This window comes from Squalius cephalus, assembly GCF_949319135.1.
Source record: "Squalius cephalus genome assembly, chromosome: 21".
Lineage (NCBI taxonomy): Eukaryota > Metazoa > Chordata > Actinopteri > Cypriniformes > Leuciscidae > Squalius > Squalius cephalus.
Genome location: NC_137142.1, coordinates 6,469,982 through 6,476,226, shown reverse-complemented (window position 1 = coordinate 6,476,226; position 6,245 = coordinate 6,469,982). Strand labels below are relative to the sequence as shown.

The 6,245-nt window shown below is 36.0% G+C and overlaps 1 long non-coding RNA gene across 1 annotated transcript; it reads left to right on the top strand.

Annotated features, from left to right (window-relative positions):
• The first annotated feature begins 3,807 nt into the window (after positions 1–3,807).
• On the top strand, positions 3,808–5,585 carry LOC307149219. Its single transcript, XR_013819538.1, has 3 exons — positions 3,808–3,883; positions 5,136–5,181; positions 5,412–5,585. It is a non-coding gene; the product is annotated as an uncharacterized lncRNA (long non-coding RNA).
• The last annotated feature ends 660 nt before the right edge of the window (positions 5,586–6,245 follow it).

Below are 6,245 nucleotides of genomic sequence, written 5' to 3'. Positions count from 1 at the left end.
TTTTCAGAAACTTTTAGTGTACGGTTTAGCTGTAAAATGAGAGAGTTTGTGCCATGTTAAGCGTCCTCCCCTCCTGCTAAAGTTACGTTAGCTAACTACGTTAACTTAACGTTAAGTGCTAGCCTCTATGGACGGACATTACCACACTAAAATGAACAGATTTATGCATAAAAATAAATAAAATTGCGGCTCTAAAACGTAACACTGTTAATAGACTGACTTAACGTGGATTTAGCTAAGTTACCTTCACATTTGCAAGTTGAAACAAACAAAACAGTGAAACAACAGAGAGAAGTTACGTTACCTGCCTCGGGAAGACGAGCTCCACACACGGGAAGTAAAGCCAACGGAAGTGCGTCAAGTGCCGTCTGAAATATAAGATGCTCTTCCAGCGATAACCCCAAATATGTCTCTTTATGGAACCTTAAAATTAAACACAACTTACTTATTTACGCAATTTCATAAAAACATACTGAGGATACGATATTAACACGCAAAGGACCTAGGAGGAACCATGATAGTGGAAAAGCTAACTCACATCCTTCAAAATAAAAGTTTGACTTCGATACATAAGAATTCTTCCAAAATGTATAATGCTGTGTTCATATTATAGCGCAACAAAATCACACTGCTACATTAATATATAGCCTTCCAACAGAAACCAACTTTGTGTTGCTGCTGAGTCTCTCTTTCTATGATAACTCATTTTATATTGTAATATACCACTAACGTTACATGCATTCTTCTTACTAGCCCAGTGATAACAAAAGAAGTTTTCTTACCTTAGTCAACCAGTTAAATTTAGCAAGATGAGCAATGTGGAAGAAGACGAACATTCACTGTCTGTAGCCTACTCTCTTCAAATGTCTTGTGGTTGTGGCTAAGTAGCCTGCTGCATTTTTTTTTAAAAAAGGCGCAATTTGACAGGAAGTGCTTTTCAATTAAAATTTGCCTGATTGCATTGATTTGAATTCACTCAATATTCTCTCAATTTGGGATTAGATAAATATAATGCTTAAGTTTTATTCAACTACAATGGGTAGATTTTATTCCAAACATTTTTATTTGAAATTTAATTAAATATTTGCCTCAAAATCAAAAACACAATTATATTGAATACATTTTAACCAAAAACATTAATTCAAATCTACATGACCACAGAATCATTTCTTACAGTGTGGGACTCTCGGTGGCTGTGGAAGAAACGGCTATGGTAGTCGTAGTTGGTTGAGGAAGTTGGAAGCAGCTCTTGAAACAATGTGGACTACAAAATAAGATTTGTCCCGTTAACCAGTTGACCTGAGGTGAGAGGATTAGCATCCACGGCATCCATGTCAGCGATGGAGTCCTCCAGCACCAGAAAGGATAACACCTCTTGATAGAGTACGGCAACTTTTAGAGAGAGAGTGGGTGTGCAGTGAGTGATTACTCCTTGTCCCAGTGGCTTAACCAGGATTGAGTGGATATTTAAATCTTTCAGGCAGGGGATTTCTTTGAGGTGGAGATGGTGGAGAAGCTCTCTCAATGAAGTTGCCTGCGGAGCCCGAATCAATGAGGGCCTGAGTTGTTGTGGAACTTAACTTAGAGGAAATTATTGGTGGTAGCTGAACGGTACTCACCGCGGGACAAGGAGGACGAATGGGACAATTCGAGATGAGATGACCCTCAGCTCCACAGTACAGACACAGATGGTTACTGGTTAGTTACTGTTGCTGGTTGGGCCATGGGACTTGGAAGCGAATGTGGCAAAGTTGTTTGAACAGGTCTGCAAATGGATTAGATATTGTTGGTAAGTGAGCTCTGGTTTCCATGTTACATTGTTGGTCTGGTCTTCTGTAATGTAACAGAGAGGCAGATAACAGGAATGCAGGTAACGGATGTTTATTTAACAAAGCAAGCAGATGGCTGGCAAAATGGCAGACTTAACTTAGAGAGTTTTTGGTTTTGCAGGTACTCGCCTGACTTGAGGAGAGAATGACACAAAGAAAGCAGGTAAACACAAATGAAGAGGGAGTCAGGTAAGCCCATACACTGGTAGTGAATGACTAGACCAAACAAACTGAGGACAACATGGGTGAGTATTATATATAGGAGTCCTTAATGGGTGGTGACGGGTTGCAGGTTAGTATTCGGGTGAGAGTGAATGAGTGGGCAGAGTTATAGGGTCTGGTGCTGATGGCATGGTTGAATCCGTGACACAATGACTGTGCTAATGCCAGTGACAAGTAATATATTACATGTTCATTAAATGTATATGCTAAATAAGTTACAATAAGCTACATTATGCTCTGAAAGCAGTGGATTTTAACTGAAACAGATAAGATCAATTGGTTCCACGGCTACAACTCAAGTGGTTGGAGCAATTTGAGTAATCAATTTAAAAATTTGTTTATGTTAGAAATTATTAGGCTAAGTTCCTCTAACTCAATATTGTTTGTTGTTTGAAAATAACTCAAAAAATTTAAGCAAATAGTTGCGTTAATTTTTATTTCATTTTTTGAGCCAACACATTTTTTAGCGGGAAGCGGCAGAATATGGATTTCATACAAGTTATATATTCACTGTTGAATGAGCAAGCAATACACATCTCTGATATTGGCACAATTAATTGTTTTAAGCTGAATATAAAAAATCCGGGACTAATAAGATATTAGACCTGCCTAGAGTATTCTAATGCCCTAAAAATAAAAACTCTTCCAGCTGACCCCAAATAACAGTTTATTTGGAATGTGCACAAAGGAAGACAAGCTAATTGAATTGCCATCACAGCACAAAATAAAAATAGGCTATTCGGAACAGAATAGTAGCTGCTTACTGCAAGGTATACACTAACTACTATTTAAAGTAGTAGTAGTCGTAATATAAAATCAGTATACATTATGCAATGAAAAACATTTCAAATAGGTATGCTACATTTTCCAAAATGTGCAGTATACAAGAGAACATGTGGAATACTGTAATGAAATGCACTTTAACTGACCCTCAATTTCCATTTGACAATTGAACCAGAAGAAAAACTTCTTAACATCATATACAACATTATTTATCTGCAATCTCCCTAGAGAGGATAAGCGGTATGGAGAATGGATGGGAGAATGGATGGATATTAACAATATATGTTACGTTTATTGCAAAATGTGCATGTATTTTAAGTAATTTGAAAGCATATGGAGACTATTCTATTACATCATTTGCAGTTGATTTGCATTGATGCAATTTACATGTCCTAATCCTTTGATTAGTGGAAATTCCTCTGCAGAATCATGGGTAATGTAGTTTTTAACAGGATTTCTGCTGTTGAACAGGATTATTTATTATTACTTAAAAATAAGTTGACATAATGCAGACTGACGGCTTCAGCAAATGCATACTATCGATTAAAAACCTCATAGTTCACAGTAGCTCTGTCTTTGAAGGTTTAAGTTATAATTCAAAATCAATTCCCCTATTGAGAAGCTGAATGGGATTTTTTACTTCCAGAACCCAACTGTTGCACTCTATTCTGTTTCACATTAAAAACAAGAGAGGGAAATAGTAGGCACTCAGTACCGAAAGCACTGTGGGGTGCAGTCTATGATATGTGCTCTGGTTATACTTTATTTTGTTCATTTTCATTCATTCTATGTACTTTATTGAGCCAATCTGCATACTGTTCACAGCAACAACAGCAAAAAAAAAATCTTTTTTTAGTCTTTCCTAATCTTGCATATTGTCTGTGCTCAGCTCATACAAAGTGCAAAGTCTCGCTAAACAACATTCCACAAATGTAACTTACCTGTGGCAGATATCTTCATATCACCTCACCCAGCCTATGCCATCAATCATCAGAAAATGGAACTGCAGGCAACATTCACAGGAGCCACACGTTTATTTCAGGTTAGAGGTATGTTTGAGCTGAAAATAATCATTAATAATGGGAAATAGTGTGTTGATGTGTTGATCTATTGTATAAATCACTTTATGGCATATTTCACTGAAAGCTAACACAACTTCTATAACCGCAGGCACACAAGTAACGTTAGCCGATAAAAAACATTTACTGAGGAGGTTAAGAATGCTTTGAATAGCCTATATGACTCTAGTTTTATATATATATTTATGCATAAATTATATATTTAAAATAGATTTACTCACCATTACTTTGTTATAGAGCCTGGTAAAAGTATTTTCTCCTTGGAACACGAGATTATAGGGAGAATGTTCAAGCTGCTCTCTTCCATTCACTGAATCTGGATAGGCGACTGCCACTGTCAAGCTTCAATAACGCCAAAACACACCATGAAAATATCATAACAGTGAGTCTGTAAATTCCAAATCTTCTGAAGCTATATGATAGCTTTGCTTAAGTGACAGCCCGATATTGAAATTGTTTTTCGCTAAAAAAAGAGAAAATGTCCGAAACTCACATTTCAAAGGCCTCGTCAGGTTCAACCATGGGTTCAACCCGGAGATCACGTGACACAACTAAACAAATGACCTCATATTAGAGATTGAACAAATGTACTGATGCTATATATATACCAACAAATATTTTCTTTTGTGTAACTACAAGCCTAACAGTTGTCATTTATTTATTTTATAATTTTTCTCATTTAAATCTATTCACAATTACAGAAAAAACAGTGGAGTTAGATCCACACTGTAACCCAATTTTAGGTTGAAATGTAATACACATTTTACAACGTATTAAAATTAATTAATAAAATTAATAAAAGACACTTTTGTGCCAGTAAAACTATTGTGACTCCCGCATAACGAAAGCAAGACATTTCACTTTTAAGGAAGTGTTTTTAAAGAAGAATATTGCTGTATTGTGGCTTAGTCTCTGTTTCCCCCTATTGGCCACAGTCAGGTCGTGCTTCATGAATTTGCAACCCTGCAGAATTATATGTTTCAGATTTTATTGACGCCATTTGAGATGTGTATGATCTGTTGGAATATTTGAAAGCAAAAACAGTCCCCCATTTGACCTGATTTTAAGATATTTTCTCAAGGCAACTTTTCAAGGTTTAGAACTCGATTAAATTGAACCTATGAAACCAGTGAGGCAAGGCCGCTGTCATCGATCATTCAGATAGGCAGGGGTGTGTTCGAGGCTGTGATTATGTGCTGTGTCTGTGTGTGTGTGCTTTCAGTGGTGATTATGTTCCTGTAATAATGATCCTCTACAAACACATGGAGGTAAGACCAAAACACCACTAGAGAACTCTGTGTGTGAGTGGATTCTAAACTGGGACAATCATTTGTTGAGTGTGTGTGTGTGTGTGTGTGTGTGTGTGTGTGTGTGTGTGATAGTACAATAAAATACATAAATGCATTTTTATTGTGTGTGTGTGTGTGTGTGATAGTACAATAAAATACATTTTAATTAAAAAAATGAAAGCTTGAATAATATCACCCTTTATTTACAGTCAGATTAGCAGCAGTCATCTGTAAACAAGGACAAGTTTCCCCTTGCCTTCATCTTTTTTCCAGTACATGAATCCCATGCACTGGTTCCAAATTGAATTTCCACACCACCTCTGCCAGTCGCCGGCCCGGCTGCTCCATAAACACACTGAAGAGCATCAGGGGCAGTTTATGTGCATTGAAATTGAGCTCTCTGAGGCTGAGAGCAGCACCTTGTAATTGCCACAAACATTTGAGTGTGGTCAAGGTGACATCTTTGTTATATAGCAAAAAATGCCATCTTTTATTAGACTCGAGTCAAAATAAATTATAAAGACTATTACAATTGGGTTTTTTTTTTTTTGTTTTTTTTTATAAAATGTAAACATTAATAGAGGTAGTATAGGTCAGTTGAAACATGTTTTATATTTTCCATCATAAGACAATATCTGCCATATCCTTTGCTATGAGAAATGTTCTAAACATTATTTTATTACAATTATTTCAGCTGTCAGGATTATGAAATAATTATGAAAAGCTAAAGTCTATGGGGTACCATATTATATTTATTTTTTTACAAAATTTTGTATGACTTATGTGCTAAATTCCAATTCTTCTGAAGTCATATGTGATAGCTTTGTTTGAGTAACATATAAAAATGTTAATTGTTATTTGCTATAAATCTCTGACACTCATATTTCATAAAGGCCTTCTCGGGTTCAATATATGTTGGAATCTGAGGAGGCCCTTATGAAATTTGAGTGTGAGATATATATGTAACGTTCTGTTATAATTTCAGTTCCATTTTCATGGACTTTGGGTTTGTTTCTTATCGTTTCCCATATTTAATGTGTTTA